The 20,888-nt window shown below is 37.0% G+C and overlaps 1 non-coding gene across 1 annotated transcript; it reads right to left on the bottom strand.

Moving 5' to 3' along the window:
- Positions 1–4,663: 4,663 nt before the first annotated feature.
- trnat-cgu (transfer RNA threonine (anticodon CGU)) lies at positions 4,664–4,736 on the bottom strand. The gene has a single exon. It is a non-coding gene; the product is annotated as a tRNA-Thr (tRNA).
- Between the last annotated feature and the right edge of the window lie 16,152 nt (positions 4,737–20,888).

Raw genomic sequence — 20,888 nt, 5'->3', positions numbered from 1 at the left:
CAGCACATGTACTGACTAAAACTAGGAGAAGAGATCACATTACTCCTGTATTAGCCTCTCTGCATTGGCTTCCCATAAAATATAGAATAGAATTCAAGATTCTTCTTCTCACTTATAAAGCCCTAAATGGACAGGCACCAGTCTATCTCAAGGAGCTTGTAGTGCCATACAATCCCCCCAGAACACTACGCTCTCAAAATGCTGGACTACTCGTTGTTCCATTTGTCTCTAAAAGTAGTATAGGAGGAAGAGCTTTCAGTTATCAGGCCCCACTTCTCTGAAACCATCTACCAACCACGGTTCGGGGGGCAGACACCCTCTCTACCTTTAAGGTTAGGCTCAAAACATTCCTCTTTGGTAAAGCTTTTAGTTAGGAACCAGCTCATAGCTCATAATTAAGATGCAATAGGCATAGACTGCCGGGGGGGGGGGGGGTCTGGCATGCTCGGCTGGAGAGAGGTTGGAGAGGGCGTTAAGAGAGAGGTCATTTAGGCTAGAGAGGGACCGGAGAGGGTCCCATTCCTCTCTCAAACACTCCCTCTATGTCTGCTTCTTCCCTTGTGTGTTTGCTCCTGTACTCCTTCTGGCTTTTGTCTTTGCAGGTCCGTGGGATCCTTAGTGTGGAGTTACAGAGTCTCAGCGGCTCTGTCTCCACCCTCTCCTCTGCACACACCCAACACAGCATAACGTGGATGGCTGTTCATCATAGGAATGGGATCCACACAAGGTTCCTGCTGCTTAACAGAAGGTTTTCCTTGCCGCCATGATGAATTCATGTTGGGTGTGGGATACATATGTATGTGTATATACGTATATATGCATATGTCTGTATCCATAAAATGAAGAGTCCGTCCTTAAGACTGCTCTACTGTAAAGTGCCTTGAGATACCATTGGTTATGATTTGGCGCTATACAAATAAAGATTGATTGATTGATTGATTGATTGATTGATTGATTGATTGATTGATTGATCTGTCTGCTCAGTTTGACAGACCTGAGAAGCAGCAGGTGGTTGGCAGATATGTGTCCAGGTTCAGTCAAGGGCAGGTCTGAACCCCACATAATGTCCTTGGTCGTCTGGGAACTCAGTTCTTATTCTTAGGACAACACAAGCAGGGAGAGGAACCCAAAAAGCTCCAACACCAGCTCACAAAGCTTCTATATGCCAAGTACCTAGAACCACTGAAAACACAACATATTGTGTAAAAATGTGTTTTGGATGACTTGTGTGTGTCATCAACAATAAAAGTTTCATGTTTTTACATTGATTTGTGTGATTTCAGTTTTTCATTTCAAACATATTATCTCCATAGCTGTAGAGGTCCATAGTGTGACAGACAGCTCCTCTCCTAACCAGCCCTGCTTCAACATCAACCACAACACCCACAGCCACTAATGTCCAGTGACCCCAGAGACATTTATATATATATATATATATATATAATTAGTTTCTGATCATGTTTAATAAAGTATGTTACAAATACAGAGTAGCCAGGATTAGTGCACACAGTGATAAGTGTGCCATATTTATTTTAACTAGATTTATATTTGTGAAAGTTTAAGTATAGGATACAGATATATAATATTTATTGTGTGTGACGTGTATTTGAAAAATAATAATTAAAAAAATATAAAAAATAATTTTAAACCGTTTTTACCTTTTTTTCTTCTTTTTTTTCAACCAATTCTGAGACATTTGCACCCCATTTTAATTCCAGGCTGACCCCACATGGGGTCCTGACCCCAAGGTTAAAAACCTGCAATAAGCTAATGACTCCATATCCATTGTTTGTATTTTATAAATCTGTTCTACTATATTTTAATGGTTTATTGAATATTTTGTTGGTGACATATTTTTGCTACAATTTAAGGAGTGGCTTTTTTTTTGGGGGGGGGGGGGAGGTATCACTAATATATACTGTATACATATATATACAGTATATATTTATATATATACATATATACTGTATACATATATACTGTATACATATATACTGTATACATATATATATATACAGTATATATATATATATATATATATACACACAGACAAAGCAAATGTGTACAAAGGTTATTAAAAGGTAAATATAAAATGATTAGAATCATGGGGACACTGGATACTTATTTAAGACTTGGTGGCAGCAAAATGTAGTAAATGTCTTAAAAATATTTCTTTAAAAATAACCTTATTTCCATTTAGGATTTGACGTACAAAAGGAATGTTCCAGCATTTAAATGTGTGAGAGTGCACGTAGTTAATTTCAGACTAAATTATATATTGTCTAAAAAAGATGTGAGTGTTTTAAATCTCTGAAGAACTGAGTAAACAGTTGTTTTCCCTCATTTCACCTTCTTCCTATCTCCTGCTCCACGTCACATCCACAGTTCAGACTACCTGTATACATATACCTGACTCAGCACTACAGACTACCTGTATACATATACCTGACTCAGCACTGCAGACTACCTGTTTACATATACCTGACTCAGCACTGCAGACTACCTGTATACATATACCTGACTCAGCACTGCAGACTACCTGTATACATATACCTGACTCAGCACTGCAGACTACCTGTATGCATATACCTGACTCAGCACTGCAGACTACCTGTATGCATATACCTGACTCAGCACTGCAGACTACCTGTATGCATATACCTGACTCAGCACTGCAGACTACCTGTTTACATATACCTGACTCAGCACTGCAGACTACCTGTTTACATATACCTGACTCAGCACTGCAGACTACCTGTATGCATATACCTGACTCAGCACTGCAGACTACCTGTTACATATACCTGACTCAGCACTGCAGACTACCTGTTACATATACCTGACTCAGCACTGCAGACTACCTGTATACATATACCTGACTCAGCACTGCAGACTACCTGTATGCATATACCTGACTCAGCACTGCAGACTACCTGTTTACATATACCTGACTCAGCACTGCAGACTACCTGTTTACATATACCTGACTCAGCACTGCAGACTACCTGTTTACATATACCTGACTCAGCACTGCAGACTACCTGTATACATATACCTGACTCAGCACTGCAGACTACCTACATATACCTGACTCAGCACTGCAGACTACCTGTATGCATATACCTGACTCAGCACTGCAGACTACCTGTTTACATATACCTGACTCAGCACTGCAGACTACCTGTTTACATATACCTGACTCAGCACTGCAGACTACCTGTATACATATACCTGACTCAGCACTGCAGACTACCTGTATGCATATACCTGACTCAGCACTGCAGACTACCTGTTTACATATACCTGACTCAGCACTGCAGACTACCTGTTTACATATACCTGACTCAGCACTGCAGACTACCTGTTTACATATACCTGACTCAGCACTGCAGACTACCTGTATACATATACCTGACTCAGCACTGCAGACTACCTGTTTACATATACCTGACTCAGCACTGCAGACTACCTGTATACATATACCTGACTCAGAACTGCAGACTACCTGTTTACATATACCTGACTCAGCACTGCAGACTACCTGTTTACATATACCTGACTCAGCACTGCAGACTACCTGTATGCATATACCTGACTCAGCACTGCAGACTACCTGTATGCATATACCTGACTCAGCACTGCAGAAGCACATGTGGGTCGTACCATTAGCACTGATTTAAATTAGAATTGTAATTGTGTAATTGATCATTAAATAGAATTATGGTATAATTATAATTGTAACTGTAAAGTTGAGATAATTGACATTGTAATTGTAATTGTCATGAAAATGTTATAAAATATAATAATTTAGTACTAAACTAGGGAATCATGTTACAGTTCTATGTACATTTCTACATATACTGTATGTAGTTAATAATTATTAAAATATGTTTCATATAATATTTTCCACACTTTACCATTTAAAATCTATTAAATCTAGAGTTATAGGGACACAAAAAATGCTCTTACTTCCATAACATAAATATTAAAACCTATATTATCATTAATTATGAATCCTAACAAGAAAACCAATAGATAGGAAATACATTAGATGTTAAACATTTGTTGTTAGTGTATTTAACAACTGATTTAGGACTCGTTAGCATTAAATGCTAACAGAAAGCTAACACAAGAGGAAGGTTAACTTTTATTAGGTTATTTAATTCAGGTTCAGTAATTGTGATTAATTGTAATTAAACATCAGTAATTAAGAACATAATTGTAATTGAATTCCTGAGGATAAAAAAAATATTATCATTCAACTGAAAATGTAATGTTAAGTGAAAAATGTAATTGAGGCCAAGCCTGCAGCTCAGTAAGAACAGCTGTGTGTGCTGTGTGTCCTATCCTTCAGAATAAAAGTCAACTTCCACGTGGTGGAACCAGTGACCACAGAAGTGTGTGATGATGAAGATGATGGAGAAACGCTCCACAGACGTGAGGCTTTTGGTCAGATATGTGCAGCAGGGATGAAGGAGACCACGCCCCCGCCTCACAGCTGGGAGTTACCATGGAGACGCTTCAGCTCACTTCCCTGGTCCTCTGTAGACTTCACAAACCAGGAACGCTTTCCATTCAAACCAACAAAGAGCAGTTAAAGGGTGTGAACAAAACCATTAGCCCCGCCCCCATCAGTCTGTGACCTGAAGGTAACAGTGAGCTGAGGCCTCAGTGAGAATTGAACTCAGTACCCCTCGTTTACGAGACCAGTGCTCTAACCTCTGAGCTATAAGGCCCTGTGTGTGTATCTCTGTGTGTGTGTGTAAAATAATGAGTTATTTACACAATAAAAAGTCAAAAACGGTTAAAGATACAGAAAAGTTGAAGGTATTCAATGAAATTGAACATTTTAAAAGTTGAAATGAGTTTAAGAACTGCTGACCGGTGGAACGTTACATTTCAAGGTGAACTTCATTAAAATTAATCAAAAAGTTGAATATTTTAAACAGTTGAAAAGTTATTAAAAAACTCAAATTCAAAATGATAAAACACGACAAGTACATCTAAAGTGTAGTCTGTAATTCTGCCTCCATCTACATTTTAGTTTCTATAATTACCATCAGATTAATTCTGATCAGTATATTGTTAAAATAGATTTCATTCCGTGAACACATTTTAAATTTTTTATTTCTTCCTAACATTTCATTTAATGTTCATCAATTTTTTGCATTATTTAATTTAATATATTTGATCTTCCTATGATAATATGACACACATTTAGACACAAAAGGCAGCTTTGAACGGCTCAATGTTGACAGGTTGTCATGGCAACTCAGGCTAAAATGGAAGCTCAATGTTGACAGGTTGTCATAGCGACTCAGGCTAAGATGAAAGCTGCAGAATCTCCATCATTCTACAGAATCCCCTCGTGCACCGTCAGAAACTACTAAAGTAGCTTTAATAATATTGATTAACGTTGACCAGCAGATGTCATCAGTGAGCAACGTTGGAGAACAAAGTAAGTTTCTAATAATAATAATGTCAACTTTAATGACTCATTTAGTGATTTTCCAGAATCCAGTGAGTAAATACTGCTTCTTTTATTCTAAACTTATTTACATATTTAGTAACAATCTTGTGTGAATGAGCTGATAATGTAAAGATCTTTAGAACGACTTTGTCATAAAAGCTCTGCAAGAAGATCTGCTTTATTGCCAGATCTCATTTCACCAGGCTTGGAAAGTGATGGGGGCCATGGCTGATTCTCATGCTTGAAAAAGTCACCAGAATGTCCTTCCCTGGACTGGCATGCAATGTGTAGTCTAGAGAACAAGGTGCAATCTTGGATCCACATCCTAAAATAATCAGTAGTGTTCATGCCATCTATGTACCAGGTTTCATGCTTTAAACCCAAAGTGCACGATTCTACCAACAATTCTTCCTTAACCGCCCACTACTGGTACTGATCCAGGATCTGTGATGGAGAACATGACCTGTCTTTAATCAATAAGTTCAGGGATATTTTGTTTTCTGTTTTATTCACACAAATGATTGAGCAGAAACACATTTTATATAAAGGGGGAATTATTATTCATAGTTTGTTCTTCATAGATAGGAATATAATCACCTTTTTTATGTCTTATGAAGAGGTTTTTAAAACAAATTGTTTTAAATTTCTTTAAACTTTAAAATCAGGGAGAGATTAATCAGTTTTTATAAGTTTTATATGTTGACATTTTTTGTGTATCGTGTGTATTTAATTTGCATTCTCATGATAAATATAGTAATCCAGTAATTTTGTATTGTGTTTTACAATTTTTGATCACTCCATTAATCTTTATTTTCATCCAAATTGTCATAAAAACACAAATAAATTGACATGTTATGAACTGATTAATAACTGATGAACCATTTCAATCTGAAACTGATGAGGAACTAAGGTCATTAGCTACTGTACAATCTTTTTTTTAAATTTTTTTTTATTCCATTTACTTAGAAATATTTTAAAAATATATTACAATTATATTTAAACAAAAACTGTTAATTTTTAATTTTTCATGTCATATAAAGATGTATGAGAGCAGCATTAATATCAACATATTTCCCCTCAGGGATCAATAGTTTACTGAATCTGATCAGGTTTATCGATTAAGTTTTGATCAACTTCATTTAAATAAAACTAATTTAAATGATCCTGATGACATCATTCCAGACTATAATGATTAAACAAAAACAAATGCATCAGTTATTTCACCACTAGAGGGCAGAATATTGTACAGTATTAGAAGCTATCAAGTTATCATGAACCTATGATGTTGCAGACTCTACAATCCCTGTCATCGTTGGTCTCGTCCACAACAACAGAACAACTGCAGTTCTTCACCAGAAATGGCCGTAGCTTCACAGACACATAAACGTTACGTGGGAACTGGTCTGCTCAGTATTTTGGTAGTTTAGACGTGTTTCAGGTGGACGCTTCAACATGTTGTTTAGCTCAGGACCAGGAGGGGTGCTGGGGTGCACCAAATGAACGGTCCCCTTTAACATTTCCCTTTACCTCACGATGACAGCGTTTCATTCACATTATGTCACTTTCTGCATTTAACAGTGGATTTTATTTTTATTGGTAGATTCTGTCATTCTGTCTATGATTTTATTAACACAGATATTATAGGACCATAATTAGCCAATCATGAGCTCATTACAAGTTGTTCATTAATCCTGTAAGAACAAAGTCAAACCTCAAAGTCAAACTGTTTCCTCTGAAGACCTTCATTTACAAATCAATGGGAATTTAAATTATTCAGCCACAAAATCTAAATATTTTCCTCCACATCATGTGATCTCTGAACAAACTGATCATTTTAGTCAATTTCAAAGTGATGACACTGCAAAGGATGGATTAATATTTCTAGATCCTTCACGTTCATTCTGTCTCTTCCATCCTTCAGGTGGAGCTGATTCTATGCTGATGTTACAGGTGAATGGAGGATTGTGGAACCACTCAGCCGTGACAGCAAACATGGTGAGAAATTAATGGATTGAAGTTTGGTTCCTGACGTCCATGTGGATGTTCTATTGAAGTTGATCTCCTACTGAAGCCTAATGCTATGTCTGATCCATCTTTAACAGCCACTGTTCTTTCTAGGAACACATTTAGAAACAAATGTTTGTTTGGTTCCTTCTCTGTGTTTAATCTCTAACTGTTCTACAGGACTCTGGAAGCCAGAACAAAGTGACACCTCAACGTTCTCAGGACGAAGAAGCTCAGCCACAACAAAGAAACAAATCTAAGAGAAAAACTTCAGAGCAAAGAGTTCAACAGCAGAGCCAAGCTGGAGTTAAAGCTAAACATACATGTGACAAGTGTGGGAAGGCCTTTAGCTTTAAGTCAAACCTCACTCGACATCAAAGAATCCATTCTGGAGAAAAACTCTTCATCTGTGATGAGTGTGGAAAAGCTTTTGCTCAGAAAGAGAACCTGAAACGCCATCAGCTTGTTCACAGTGGAGAGAAACCGCACATGTGTGATGAATGTGGAAAGACTTTTAGTCAATCTGGAACCCTCAGTCAACATCTCCTCATTCATCGTGGAATCAAAGCTCACAGATGTGAACAGTGTGGAAAGGCTTTTACACAAAGATCACATTTAACTCTGCACATGCAGACTCACTCCAGAGCAGAGTTGTATCACTGTGACCACTGTGGGAAAATATATAAACACAAAAAAACCCTCAATGAACACCTGAGATCTCACACTGGACATGAAGTGTGTTGCTGTGACCAGTGTGACAAAGTTTTTACAACATATGGAGATTTAAAATCTCACCAAATCAGCCACTCATCAGAAAGACCTCATAAATGTGACACATGTGGAAAATCTTACAAGAGCAAATCTTACCTTTATCACCACCAACGAGTTCATGAGAAGAATGTTTTCTGATGTGATGAGTATGGGAAGACCTTCAGCACTTCATCTGTTCTCCACTCACATCTCTGTGTGGATGGAGACATGGAGCAGGAATCATCTTCAGATCCCAGCGACACACGGATGGTGACGACACCTTCTGGCTCCAGTGTTTACACTTTTAACATCACGTTGTTAAAAGTGTAATTGTTGACAGTGTTGAGTTGTCTTTTGTTTGTGTCCATAGTTTAATATTTGATTTATGTTGCTGCTGCCTGTTGGCATGTTGGACTGTTTATTTTCCCAAAATAATTTAAATTAAATAAATGTGACACATTGGTTCCAGTTCCAGCTCATTGTTTTTTTACACTGTGATTTTCTTCCTTTGAATCATCACTGAAAGTGTACAAATATCAAGGAATTTAAAAGAAAATATCAAGAAAATCTTCTTCTGTGACAATTTTGAAAGTGTGTAATATTTTTATTGTGTGTATTTAATCAAAATCATGAATATGAGACAATTAATTTATTAACAGCAGCAATGATCTGATAACAGGATGCTGAAAATTAATTATTTGTTACTGTAATGTAGGAAAAGGGGTGGGACTAATAAATTTATACTTCCACCCACTTCCTTTCAAACACAAAAAGTATGTGTATGCAATAATATATGTAATGGTTTTTTTCTGAAGGGAAGCTTTAGTTTATTGTAATATTATTTATTGTATTATTGCTTATTTTTTGTGTTTACTTTGTACAGGAGGAATAGTTCATTCAACTGTAAGTTTTAGAATTAAAATGCATTTACAGGAAGAGAGAGAGTGATTTTAGTCTTAGATTATCACAAAGGTCAGAGGTCATGATAACCACAAAGAACACATACATCTTTTAGAAAGAAAAACACAGTAAAAAGGTTTTTCTAATAGATCATAAACAGTTCTTAGAATGTTCTGTAAGAAGATGATTTGACGATTAGAAGAAGAAGAATTCTCTTCAGAATCCACCAACATGTAGGAAAAGCTTGTCCATCAGGAAGAACAGTTTCACTGTGTTGACCAGCGTTCCTGGTTTACTCCTTCAAAGTAACTAAATACTCTTGTTCTGTTGAGCAGCTACACTCACCTACTTCATCAACTCCCAATCCTCTCAGTGAGAGGGGAATTAGCTCAAATGGTAGAGCGCTAGCTGCACAAAGGCAGGGGACAATTTTTACACTCCCTCATACAAAGGAAAGGATGCAAAAAGCAATAGTGAAATATCATAGACAGTGTCACCTGTACCTCTATATAGATATTTCTGGTGTATTTTAACTGAGTCACCAGACGTGCTCCTTGCTGTGAGCTGGACTTGAACCCACAACCTGTTGCCAACACAAAGTCTGGGTCACACACACTCACACAGCAGGATAATAATAAGATTATTATACCTGTGTAAGTGAGAGGTTCCCACATCCTCCAACTGTGTTTTTCTCACTGTAACATATCAGGAAACTGTGTTTTTATTTTACATTATAATTATGTATTTGTTTGAGATGTGCTCTTGTATTAATATGTACTTAAGATTAAAAGTGACAGTTAAGTATTTATTTGCTCTGGTTTGCAAACTGGACATTTCAAAAGGGCAGAAAAAAATTCAAATAAAAATAATAACTGAAGATACTTATGTAAGCACTTTTTGAAAATAAAACAGTAATATTTATTGAATTATATCAATCAAAGTGTAATAATTGCAGTTTTTTAAAAAGGAAAATAATTTACTATAATGTACATTATACTGTTGTCATGTTTGTACTCACCTTCAAAAATTAGAAATAAAAAAATAAACTTAGACTTTAGAATAACAAATTATAAATAATTAACAATTAACAATTTAAGAATTTCTTCTTTTTATTATTTTTATTGTGTAATGTCCCTTCATGCACCAATATCTTTCCTCTTTCTCACTGTACTGTGTACAGGACCATGTGTGTGTAAATATCTCCTATTGTTTATTACCCTGTTTATTTATCTACTGCTGCTAAAAAAACTGCAAATTTCCTCTTTGTTGGACAAATATAGGTTTTATTGTTTTATCTTAAATGTAACACTTAATGATGAATGAAAAATAAACAGGTATAAAAATATAATAATTTACTTGTGCAAACAATGCAAAAAAAAATCTGAATCTATTTCCACATCTTAACTACAACTGTTAAACAGTTGTACAACTTCCAACTAAAGTTATATCTCTAAATCTCACCAGTAGATGTCCCCAGTGAGCTTGTGTTTATGTCTTGTTTTGTGCAGTAGTTGATGTTAGTTTGTCTTAAAACACTTAAAATCTATTGTTCTTAACTTTAATGAACTGAAAGTAGTGTTTACCATGTAAATCATCTTTTTCTGTATTCAGTAGACATTATAAATGTATCAAACACTAATGTACGCCTTAATATTATTGTCTTTATTATAATAAATAATTAGTTATTTTAACATAAGCACCACTGTTTGGCTCAGTGTAACATCCAACGTAATATAGTTTTGCCTTCATTTATTCATCTTTAGCAATTGAATTGCATTCCAAATATATCTGACATCTAACTAAAAAGCAATCGATGTCTGTGTGCATGTGTGTGTGTGTAGCAAATATCTCCCAGACGCGGTGCGAGTTCGACCTGAAACTTGGTCAACGGGTTCCAAATACCCCGAGTGTGTGTATCTGTTATTTTGGAGGATTTGGTCATTTCAAAATGTTTATTTTAATTTTATTTCACTTCTGGACGGCCCCGAAATGAAACCTATTCAACTTTTGACCTCAGGGTGTGAGGGGGCGCTAGCGCACCATCTATATCTATTTCACTGCAGAGCTCCTCACCCAAGCAAGAGTCACGTGTGTGGCCACTCCTCCTCCACTTCCTCATGTGCCATGCTATCGTTAGCTTCTCAAACACGGTAGCTCTCTGAATAGATCATTTGAAACCATCAGCCACTGGTGAGTCTTTTGCAGACACGTTTCCCATGGTTTAAACCATATAACTGTTGCTCAATAACGCGTTGTTTCACTAGAGTCGGTTTTGACCTCAACCTGTTCAATTCTCCATCTGGAAAACTGCAGATTCTCTGTGGTGTCGTACATGGAAGCTAAGCTCTGACCACTCGGTTCAAAGGTAAACAGTGATTTTAGTTTTTTTTAAAAAACACAGTCGAATTGTAGATAATACTTTAATTTACTGACTCACTCATGTATTTTGGAGCTATAGGTTTTGTTTGATTGTTTTTCTGATTGGCGCTACAATGTCTACGGAGTTTGGTTTTCAGCGTATTAAGCATTTCACGGAGCACAAACACACACTGTATTTATTTATTTATTTAAATATACTAATACTAAATGAATAAAATAAAACACAACAAATGCACAAAAAGACAACTGAAATGATATAAAATACACATGACTCCAAAAAATACACATGACTCCAAAAAACATACATTACAGAAAAATACAACAAAAATATGAAAATGACTCAAAATACACAAAACTAAATATTTCTACAAAAATACACAAAATGACAACAGAATCATTCTAAAATGGCAACAAATAACTATAATTATAATAAAAATGCACAAAAACACAACAGAATGATACACAAATACAGATAATGACTCCCAAAAACATACATTCCAGAAAAATACACCAAACAAAAAAATATAAAAGTGAGTTTAAAAAAAAAACCCAACAACAAACACATTTATCAGGTTCATGTCCCATAGAATTAAACCAGGGAAATCACACGCGCTGTTTTATTTTGCACCCGCAAATCAACCCCTTTATAACACTACAGAGTACAGAGTATGTACACCTCTTTGTACATCCAACCTTCAAACACATACTCATTTGGCCATAATTAACTCTACTTAAGCTCCCACATGAATGCATACTTCTGACTTCACTTCATTTGGGGCCAACATTGTTGAATTGATTGATCACCACATTTGACACTACACAGATATACAGTATGTATGAATAATAGAAAAAAGGACATGAGACAAAGCCCCCACTGCACTGGACCATGATCACACAGAACAGCTGTTTAGTCTCTGAGCTGCTCCACAAACACTCAGGAAGTATTTTTATCCCCCTGGACATAAAACTACAAGTGATCAATGTGTGACAGAGGGACATGATCACATTCACTATTCACTGTACAGTCTTATCTTAGTGCTGTATGTAACATTACTGGTGGTGTTACTTTGAGGGTCAGTAACTATCAAGGCTATTGTCTGCATCTGTAGGGACGAGGAAACGCTGAAAAACTCTAATACAACCATTTTCAAGTCCATGTACATCCATCGTATGAATGTAGTGTGTGAGTGAGTGTTGGTGGTGGTCAGAGGGACCGATGGTTCACTATGGTAGCCTCACTTCTGTCAGTCTGCCCCAGGGCAGCTGTGGCTACAATAGTAGCTTACCACCACTGTGTGTGGAGTGAAAGAATGATGCACATCAATGTAAAGAGCTTTGAGTGTCTATGAAAAGCACTAAATAAAATCTAATGCATTAATATTATTATTATCCACAGGTATCCATGAAGTTACCGTAGTATTGTAGTTGTTGTTAATGAATTCAACCAGGACTCTAAGCTATGCTTTATGACGACTGTGTCCTCTAGAACTAAAGTATCATCTTTACCTGTCCGTCACTCATGTTAAAGTTGTGCCAACTAGCAAACAAATCATTAATATCTTTATATTTTGACTCACTTTCAAAGTAAAAATCAATAAACAGATGAATATCCAGCACTGTGGATGATGTCATTGTGATAAACTCTGACCCAGAACCAGTCTCTGTAACTCACAGTGTGAGATAATAAGTAAGTTACACTACGAGATCATTAAGTCACAGTTAGAGATCTTTTTTTTTCATCCATGTCACCTCCAGGGCTCCTTATGTATTAGTGAATAGTTTTGAGACAAATCTCTCCTCATATAATGAATGGAGCTTTTTTAGCTTGTGTTGGTTAAAGCTGTTTATAAATCACCAGCAGAAAATGACACTATTTTAATAAATAGTTTATTTGTGCAATACCTCTGTGAACTGTAATTGTTTAAATTAATATGTGTTGATTACTGAAATTTAAGTAAGATTATATTAAATCTGGAAGTTTTGCATCTTTTCACATAATGAAATATAGTAAAACATTGTAGTCACAAGTATTTAAATTAAAAATAATATTTGATGAGCCAACCCACCACTATCTATTTATCTTTAATCTGTATCTTGTTTTTGTGCAATGCTTTACTATAATAATATTAATTACCAAGATATTTAAATTAGCTTTTATTTACTTGTTTGTGTTCTTTTATATGTGTATGTGAAACATTTTTATCACAAGTAAATAAAATGTCAAAAAAGTAATTTTGCTCATATTTTCTTCTCATGTAAAGCATCTTTGTGGATATGGTGAAGACCACTATGTAAGTGTTAGAAATAATTCTGATAATAATAATATAACAATAATGTAAATGTTAATTATGTGGTATAAAAATATAAAGGGGCCAAAATAAAATCTGGCCTAGGGCACCAGAGAGGTTAGGGTCGACACTGCCCGTCATTCTTTGATTATTTCGTTAATTTAAGATCTTAATTACTGTCATGACATTTCAACCAAAAACTTAAAAAGTGTATCTGCAGAAAATCCAACATGACATGACGTCAGCTAATTGCTGTCGCTCTCCCAGTAAATTTTTTTTTTTTTTCAAGCAATACAGTTAAAGTCACGTGTTTAGCCAACCAGACGCATGGAGAACGTCATTTACGCTTTTTCTTCCGGCGACAACAAGGCGGATAATGAACCACTCTTCCTTTTTGTGCTCAATGTTCATGTATTTCGTGATGACATGAACATCATGACATTTGTAGATGGTAGATAGTACCGAGATAGAGAGCGGAAAAAAAGCAATTGCCAGTGGGGCGTTTACTATCCGTCGAGAGAGTGGGACATTAGCCAATTATAGCCGATACAAACCATGGGACACAATCACAGAGGCTTTTATTTTCTATAATAACCCCATGGAATCAGCTGTACATTCCAGCCAACACCGATGTTTCGTTGACGATAACCGAGGCGAGTAGGTCCCCTATGAGCCCCCAGCCTCGGAAGCGAGACGGCGGGTGCGAGTTGGCTGGGTGGGGGGCTCTATCGGTGGTGGGTTTCCCTTGGTGACATCGTCAATGCACAATGCTGTAAAGTGCCATTCATATTGTAACAGACTAGGTCCTACGTTACTGAGTTATGTTCCACATGTAGTTTATTCAATGTTTAACAGGTGTTGTGGTTTCCCATGGCATTTGAAGAATCGTTACGTGCAGCTTTCTCTGCCAATGTTCGTCTTTGTTTACACGTGTTCTGCGTGTTGATTGGCTGGGAGGCTGAGGAAGGGTGGGCGTCAGCGGAGAATGAGGGGGTACATAATGTCTTAAGGACTTCCATTAAAGGCTCAAAATCTTTAATAACGGCTCGAGTCACGTCATTACATTACAGTATAAAACACACGGCATCACTAACATTACATTTTCACATTGTCATTGCCACAAATTATCGTCCCGCGGGCCGTGAGAATGAGACCTCTGATGTAGAGGATGTTCTCAGTCACAGCTTCTCTCTGTGGTATGACACTGACACTATTTAATAAGAGCGTTTTTAGCCATGAATATAATGAAAAAAGGGAATGGACGGAGGCATAAACATGCTGACATTAACACGGACACATGGACTTATCACACACATGGAGATCAGCAAACGGAACAGGTTTCATCAGACGGGTGATACTAAGACCCGGACATGCGTCCCCCCCATACTGCTGCACAGGCTGTAATATCACCAAGTTTATCATTGGAACCATTTTTAGAGCTACTATCTTTACCAGGAAGCAACTATTTATTCCTGCTTTTTGTTTTACTGGACTTTATTTACTGGTGATTAGTTTCTATCTCTTCTGCTCCGTGGACCAAAGTGTGTTACTGTTGAGCTGTTGCTTTAAAACAACAATCAAAATAAAGGTGAAAACACTTCTCATGTGTGGTCTTCTGTGTTACAGCCGACAATAACATGTTGGTTGTGTGTTTTTCCCAATAGACATTATACGTCATGTTCGCTCCCTGTCCAATCACAGCCTTCCCAACCCCCAGACCTAAAGTGGAATTAAATAAAGCCGAATGAACCGGTTTTCCATGTGAACCTCAGTTCGGGAATTACTATTACCATGTAAACATGAAGCAGAATGATTTAATGCAGAATAACTCATTCTGAATTAAAAAAAACAACACGTAACCGTGGCAACTGAGGAGTTTAGAACAACCGTTGATATATGCCGGGGAAGAACTCCACATCAAAGAACATCAAAGGAAGACCTCAAAGAGCAGATTTTCAGAAGATGACATCACAGAGCAGAACTTCAAAGGAAGAAATTAAAAAGTAGAACTCCAAAAAAAGAACAAAAGGCAGAACTTGAAAGGCAGAGCTCATAGAGCAGATACTTAGGAGAAAAACACAGACATAGTGTGAAAGCCCAAAGCTGCAGATAGGAGAGAATGAGAAACATCTGGAACAGCCCCTGATTCAAAGAAAGACTGATACGTCCCAGAATTAATATCCTTCCCTAAGCTGCTCTTAAACGGTAAATCTCATACCATCTTTTGGCACAGAGGACAATCTAACAAGTACATTATGATTACAGTGACCAGCAATTTTTCCATTTACAATTGAATCACAATTTATTGATTTTTTAGCCTCAGAAATCCAATTACAATTACAGTACGTTATCATTTACTTTACAATTAATCAGAAATACTGAACCTGAAATAGATAACCTAATAAAAGTTAACCTTTCTCTTGTGTTAGCTTTCTGTTAGCATCTCATATGATAACGGGTCATAAGTCAGCTGTAAAATAAACTTTTAAAATGGTAAAATGTGGGAAAGCTTGATATAAACATTTTAATAATATTTTAACTACATATGTGGAGAACATGTTCACAAGTTTTGCATTAAATAATTGACTTTTTTATAGAATTTTAAAGGCAATTACAATTACAAAGTAAATGATCTGAACTAAACTAGAATTTAATGAGATTATGACAGCAACAGATTTTTAAAATTACAATTACAATTATAACCATATACCATCTTTGTAATTAATTATCAATTACATGATTACAATTATTACTGACTCCAACCCTGCTCAGAAGCTGCCAGCTAATAATGGTAATCTACTTATAATATGTTTTCTTGTGTTTCAGGTTGTTTACCAAAGCAGTGACAGTGCACCAGTCGTGAAGAGTGAGAATAAGATTGTCATGGATCAGTCCATGAGGAGAGAAACTCATGGGTGGTTAGATATCCTTGGAAATGGTGAGATAATGAAAAAGGTGCTGCAGCCTGGAAGAGGAAGAGACAGTAGGCCGCAACCTGGACAGATTGTGAAGATTCATATAATATCACGTCTGAGGGATGGGACGCTGGTCAACGAGGACCCGGAGTTGTCGTTCACTGTGGGCAACGGGGAAGCGATCCAGGAACTGGATGTAGCAGTGCGATTCATGGAAATGAGAGAGAAGGCACTCTTCAAGATTCGGTCAAAGGTTGAGTTTGAAATTACGCTCCTGGAAGCTACTGATGCTCCAGACCTGAAGCTGCTGCCCCCCACTGAGAAGATTGATCTGGCCACCTGCAAGAAGGAGCAAGGCAATGTTCTTGATCAGCACAGAGACCTGAAGCCACGCAACAACACGATCCGCGATGAGGTCTCCACGATGATGAAGAAGGACAGTGAGGATGATGAGAAGATGTTGGAGAACCCGTCCAGCACCCACAAACATCAGGCCATGGATGAGAAGATGTTGGAGAACCCGTCCAGCACCCACAAACATCAGGCCATGGATGAGAAGATGTTGGAGAACCCGTCCAGCACCCACAAACATCAGGCCATGGATGAGAAGATGTTGGAGAACCCGTTCAGCACCCACAAACATCAGGCCATGGATGAGAAGATGTTGGAGGACCCGTCCAGCACCCACAAACATCAGGCCAAGTCAGCATGGGGTTTGAGCTGGAAGTGGCTGCTTGGTGCCACTGCAGTAGCCATTGGTGGCATCGCTCTGTCTGTGGCCATCTATGCTAGAAAGTGATTGAAGAACTGTAGTAACGACACGACTTAAACACTGGAGCACATCTGGCAGAGCATTCTGACCATGTGGTCCATGAGGGTGAAAATATTTATCAGTTTATGACCTCCTCACTGTCACTCTCTGTTCTCTGCTATGTATGTGTGACAAATGATGTCATCATCCTCTACAGTTACAAGATGCATTTTGTAGAGGAACAAATGAGAATTAATATTCAAAAATATGAATTATTAATATGAATATGTTTGTTTTCCAGGAGTGCATCTGAAATTTATGTTTAATAAAAGTTTAAATGTAAAAAAAAAACAATGTGTACATTTTTATTTTACAAGCATCTATTCACATAGGTTACAAGCATAATGATGATAAATACAGGGTGACTACAGGTAAGAAGAATATAATAATATATATTTATGACTTTTTAATACCACCTTTAGAAAATGTAAGACCAAACTTATGATGGAAATACAGACAAAAGGGAAAATATATTGTTTTACAATTAAAGGCATTGATGACAGTTAATATAATGTACAATAAAGAAAAATGAAAATAATCAGTTGTTTAAGAACATTATCCAAATGTGTTCATTAATGTGGAAAGAAAACAAAAATATCAACATTGTCTAAAATGATATTTATTGTAACACAATTCTTACAACATTTAATACCAGTGAACAATAACCAGAAATCAAAACTGACTGGAACCTGTGAGCAAACCAAACACCAAAGTGCTTTTATCAGATCCTTCACTGTGTAATGCCATTTGTGGAGCTTTGATCTAAAATTAATACTTCTAAGAAAATGTCAATAACTTGACTAAAACTGACTTTTGAAGGAAAAAATAAATTATCAATCAATACAAATATTTCCATCAAAGAAGCCACTATACCGTACTATTTGCTTATATGAATTGTCACTGACCAACCCCTATTAACAGCTTCATTTCTGTCCTGGCTAATGAAACCTTATATTTCTATTATGGGCCCACCTTAGACATAACAATGTGAACACACACTTTTCATATGAAATGTTGTGAAAACAGAAATACTGATGCACTTTTTTTCACTGTAAATAAATACACTTGACTGCATTTTTGGAACCTTGGACTACTTTTTAAGGCTACCCATGAGGCCATTCTTACAATAATGTTATGTTATGGCTAAAGGACACATATGAGGACAGGAGTGGATTGTTCTGTTAAATAACATTGTATTTATTATAAAATGTGCTACTCTATAGAAAGTTCAATATTAGCTTTTTGCTGATATCCGATATTGTCCAACACTAAATTTCCAATTTCTTCAGTAATGGAAAAAGTCATGTCTGTTTTTGAATATTTTTTTCTTATTAATTAATCAATTATTTGTTTATTTATTTATTCTAAATTTTGAAAAATTAACATCATTCATATATTTTTCATTTTCATTTTTATTATGTTGTCTTAAACAACAGCACATACAGTATTTTTTCAATATCTGTGGAAAAACCAATATAACATTTGATAATATAGCCCATCCCTAATAGAAAGCATATATTCTATGAACAGGTCTGATCTCCTGTTAGATTCATTAGCACAATGATTCTCAACTGGTGGGTCGGGACCCAAAAGTGGGTCGCAGACCTATACTGGGTGGGTCATGGACAGCTGGTCAAAAATAAATGAATGCTTAATATTTCTCATGTTGGACTTGTCTTTTATTTTGAAAGAAAATGTCTTTTGCATTTCATGCTGTGAAATGCATGTTACACAGGAAAATATAGAGATTTATGTTTAAAAAAAGATTGTTTTCAACAGCTAATTGAGAAAAAATTAATTTGTGGTTGAATTCTAAAAAAAAAAAATTGGGTCACAATTGAACGACCATGGTAAAATGTGGGTCCCAGGGTGAGACCAGATGAGAACCCCTACCTTAGCAGAAACCTCTCATGTTGCCAAAGATGTAAACCATCACAGGAGGAAGGTAAACAACGACGGTCACTATCATGTTGTTGGTGATGATCTGCAGAGCCTTCTTCTTCATTGGGTGGAGACCCGTCCTTCCACTGTCAGACTTCCTCAGCGTCCACAGTACTGAGGAGTTACAGATGATGATGACAGGGAGAGCTATGACATACATAAACATGGTCCAGGGACTGTGGTTCAGCTCATCTATGACTGTGTTAATGGTTCCTTTAGCTAAAGTGATGGCCCACAATGCAGCAGCCACGAGGATGCCAACAGTTGGACTCCTGTGGGTGTGATAAAAGACTGGGTGGACCACTGCCAGGTAGGAGTCAAAACACATGCAGGCCGTGAGGAGAGGTCGTCCAGTCAGGTTTAAATCATACAGAAAGTCACTCCACATCTGGACAGGCTGGAAAAGCCAGAAAAGGAAGTTAAACAACCCAAGAGGGATGAACAACAAGAAGAGCAGGTCCATGATGGTGATGTTGAGCATGAAGACATCATTGGGGGTGACATAGTTTCCTCTTTTGTGTCTTTTGAACAACTCCCAGAGAACAGCAGCACAAGCAGGACATCCAACCACAGAGAAGAGAGCGCTGAAGGTCGTCCAGACTGTAATGTCTGCTATCATGTCCCCACAATGTCCACTTTCCTCTGGTCCTTCACTGCAGTTGGACGTCACATTGTGAGAGTCAGGATAGGGAAACATTTCAAACCTTTTGTTCTCTGATAAAATATAACTGAAATAAGCCAGTTACCATAACAACACAAAATATCCTTCTTTCTTTGATGATTTTCCTCATTTGCACCTGATCACAAGGATCTGATTTTCCCTTTGATTCAGATACTGTAAATATTTGGTTCAGATGTATTGTATGGAAATGTATATTTAAATATATGTAACCAAGGATTACGTTTCATATGCTGTGAGTTGAAATTTACATGTTTGGTCCAGATGTTTTTGGTTCAAATATCATCAGCTTGGGATCCAGTAAAACCAGGTGGAGGAAAAAAGTAGCTCAACATGGAGGAAATAACTTTTTATTCAAAATAAATCTGAAACAAAACCTACATTAATAATAAATAGTCTGTTTATGATCATAACTACTCCACCTGCAGGTGGATCACAGACTTCCTGTCTGACAGGAAGCAGCACGTGAAGCTGGGAAAAACCATCTCTGCTTCCTGGACCATCAGCACTGGATCTCCTCAGGGCTGTGGTCTTTCTCCTCTGATCTTCTCTCTGTTCACCAACATCTGCTCCTCCTCTCACCAGGTGGTCAAACTCCTGAAGTTTGTGGACGACACGACCATCATGGACTCATCTCTGATGGAGACGAGTCCACCTACAGGTGGAGACAGACCGACTGGTGTCCTGGTGCAGCCAGAACAACCTGCAGCTTTAAATCAACCCAGTCTCACAGATGTTCATGCATTAGCAC

The sequence above is a fragment of the Gouania willdenowi genome, unplaced genomic scaffold (assembly GCF_900634775.1).
Source record: "Gouania willdenowi unplaced genomic scaffold, fGouWil2.1 scaffold_49_arrow_ctg1, whole genome shotgun sequence".
NCBI classification, from domain to species: Eukaryota; Metazoa; Chordata; class Actinopteri; order Blenniiformes; family Gobiesocidae; genus Gouania; species Gouania willdenowi.
This window is presented reverse-complemented; position numbering and strand designations above follow the sequence as displayed.